Source organism: Pteropus alecto, unplaced genomic scaffold, assembly GCF_000325575.1.
Source record: "Pteropus alecto unplaced genomic scaffold, ASM32557v1 scaffold8, whole genome shotgun sequence".
NCBI classification, from domain to species: domain Eukaryota; kingdom Metazoa; phylum Chordata; class Mammalia; order Chiroptera; family Pteropodidae; genus Pteropus; species Pteropus alecto.
Window position 1 is genome coordinate 17,927,122 of NW_006494609.1, and position 3,446 is coordinate 17,930,567.

Below are 3,446 nucleotides of genomic sequence, written 5' to 3' on the forward strand. Positions count from 1 at the left end.
ATTTAAAAAATAAAATAAAAGTTCAGCTTCTTCGCTCCTTCACCAAGACCCAGACTCATTAGATGGCCCAATGATAGGTGCCCCTCCTGGCGATCTCGGTGATCAGGAATTCTCTCCCCCTTCACCCTCAGACTCTGAGTGGGGGACGAGTTCTCTGGGGACCCCATCTCTTTCATCGCTCCCTGAGGAACTAGATACGCACCCTCAGGGAAGTTACAAATACTAATAATGACGGTGAAGTAAGTGTATGTGCATGATCTCTGAGCTGTGTTTGTCGGTGTTATCTGTAATATGGCGGTTGAGTCAAGAATTCTAATTACGATGAAAAGGAAAATATGTTTTTGGTAACGGAAGGTATAAAGTATGGAGATTGATTCTGAAAAGAATTAAAGGAACGCTGTTTGTCTTAAAGTTGGTTATTTCTGAATGAGTGAGAAGAGGCAAACTGAAGGGATTAGGAAAGTTGTAGGTGGGTGAAGAGAAATCTTGAGAGGACATTTTCAAAATTAGAGTTGTGTTTGAATGTTTCTTAGACTATTGGTCTGCTACTGATATTATGGAAAACTTTTCTGAGTAGAAAACAAAGATTCCATGCTTCATCAAAATAAATGTCTGTGTTTTATGTTGCCTTAACCAGTTTTCTGAGGCTTTTAGAGAATAAACTAACATTGGCCCAAAGTCTGAGGGCCAGACAGACACTCCTGGTTATAAATTTCATAACTTGAGCTGTGCTCAATATTCAAAAGAAAGCTCCAAAAGTTAGGGCCTGGACCCCAAATCCCACAGGCTGCCTTAATGCCAGAGGTCTGTAAGGTGTCCGATTACTAGAAGCACATTTAACTGCCATAATACAGAAACCATATCGAGGTGACTCCAGGCAATAAAAAACCTTTCAGGCCTGGAGGGCCTTGATCTTGGTTGGCCTTGATTGGCTGGCGTAGTCTGGACTGGGCCATAATCAATGTGCAAACTACAGGAAGGATAGGGCTAAGCTTCTACTATGACACCAGCAGAGAAATGCATAACAGTTACCAGGTGTACTAACCAATGTTTTAACATCTCAGATAATATGACGTTGAACTACACAGTTCCACAACTTCCGTAAGCCATGCAAATGCACATGTTGAATTACTCACTGGATGGTTTCTTAGCTGTAGAAGAACTGTTTATTCTTATGTTCCCACTAACAGTTCTGGAGGACCTTGTCCCCTGGGAAGACTAACTGTATTTATGCCTCAAAAGTCTCCAAGTAGGCACCGCAGGGAACTCACCCTTGACTCCAGCTGTAATAGTGACCTACGCTTATTTAGTCCAGCTGAAGATACTGCTTTGTTTTTGTTTATTGTACCAGCTGTGACTATTGCCCTAAATAGAGAAGTCAGCAGAATAGCCTGCTCCATGGCAAAGGCCTTAAATGCAACCTCTCAGGCCATCCATGCCATGGGAGAAGAATTAAGACAGGATAGAGAAGCCGTTCTTGCAAACAGGGCCGCTATAGACTACCTATTACTCAGACATGCCCATGGATGTGAAGAATTTAAAGGACTATGTTGTGTTAACCTCTCTGACAACTCACAATTAATTGAAGAAAAAGCGAAACAAATTCATGACGTTGCGTCCAATATTAAACAGAGGACAGGAATTTTAGGTCTTGATCTCTCCCCCTCACTTCCTGGCTGCCCTGCCTCCCTGCGCTCAAGGAAAGCATTTCTTTTCATTTTGTTTATCTTTGTAGGAGTTCTCTCCTGTTGCTGCATCCAATGTGCTCCCAACTGTAGGTCCGTTGCCCATTGGATACCTAGATCAAAACCAAAACCGAAGGGAAGAATTTTCTTACACCAACAAAGCGATCGATTTCATCTTAAGCTGGTCTCATACATATGAGACCGACATCAAAAAAGGGGGGGAAATGACACCAGACATCCCCTGTAAAACTGTTAATCTTTTAGCGAGAAATGATATGGGACATCTCTTGCAGAGTTCTTAGTTTTTTTTAGTAAACCTACTTAAGTTTTCTTCCCTCCTTCCTTTGGGAAAAAGGCCCTCTCCCCCAAATCCAGATAATTACCCTGGGACTGGTAACTCAGGTCCTCTGGCTTTTGATAAGGATCATCGGACCATCATAAGCGGAAATGGCTTTCGGCCAGACTTCACTTTCTCCTCTGTGAAACGGGGGTGATGACAACGTGAACTTTGTAGCGCTGATCTGAGGAGTGAGCGAGCTGTATCGTAGAGTGCCGAGAGTAGGCATCCTACACGTTTTAAATAAATAATAAGCTTGCAAACGTGGCAGTTCTGAGAGAAAAACAAAGATGGACTCTAACAGTCCAGCAAAAAGGAAACGGTGAAGAAAAGTTTGAGCTATCCATTCCATGGACTATCCCGGGCTATTGACACTGAGAAACGTGACCACGCCATGGACTAACACCGTGGCTAACAAGGAAAGAGAGCCTGTTGCAAAACTCCATTCACACCAGACCAGGGGTCCGCGAACTGTTTCTGGAAAGGATCAGAGAGTAAATATTTTTGGTTTTGTGTGCCACATGGCCTCTGTCACAACAACCCGAACCCGCAGTGGTGGTGTAAAAACAGTCAAAGACAAGACATGAATGATGAGCTTGGCTGTGTGCCAGAAACTTTGTTTGTGAAAACATGAGGCATTTGGCCAGTGGGCTGTAGTTTGCCCACCCTTGCTGTGCAAGTTATGCAAAAACGGTGTCAAAAAAGATAAAATGGAAAAGAACATGGGAAAAAAGTATTCTCTTAGAGTAGTGTAATCAGAGGCACATTTTTGAAATTTCAGTTTCCTTAAGGTGGGAGTAACAGTTTTTTAAAAATCAAAGGACTTTTAAAGTTACAAATAAGGAGGTTCACAGTTCTATTAGACTTTCAAAATACGTTCAATGAGTACAATTAGCTTAGTATTAATGAAGCCTAGCATTCAAGTCATGCTCTACAGGAAAAGCAGACTTTGAAGTATGGCCAGTCTGGGACTGAGTCTGGCTTCTCCACCTGATAGGAGATATCATCTGTGAAATTCTTAATCTTTTAGCAGGAAATAAAAAGGGACATCTCTTGCAGACTTCTTAATCTTTTAAGTAAACCTAGTTAAGTTTTCTTCCCTCCTTTCTTTGGTAAAAAGTCCCTCTCCTTCAAATCTCAATCATTGCCTCCAAACTGGTGACTCCTCAGATCCTCTGGCTATTGATAAGGGTCATCGGCCCATTGTTAGCAGAAATGGTGTTAGGCCAGACAGGGCCCGGAGAGTCTGAGCGGGGAGGGGACTTCAACCAAAGGTCTTGTTTTCTCTCTTTAAGAAATATATTAACTAAGCCTGTTTTCCTTTACTCGTTTAATAGACAAATCAATAATAAAAACTAAGAGATATATGATTTAAATAACAAGTTTGTATCTTCTTTTCTTTGTCTAGGGACTGAGGTGGCACA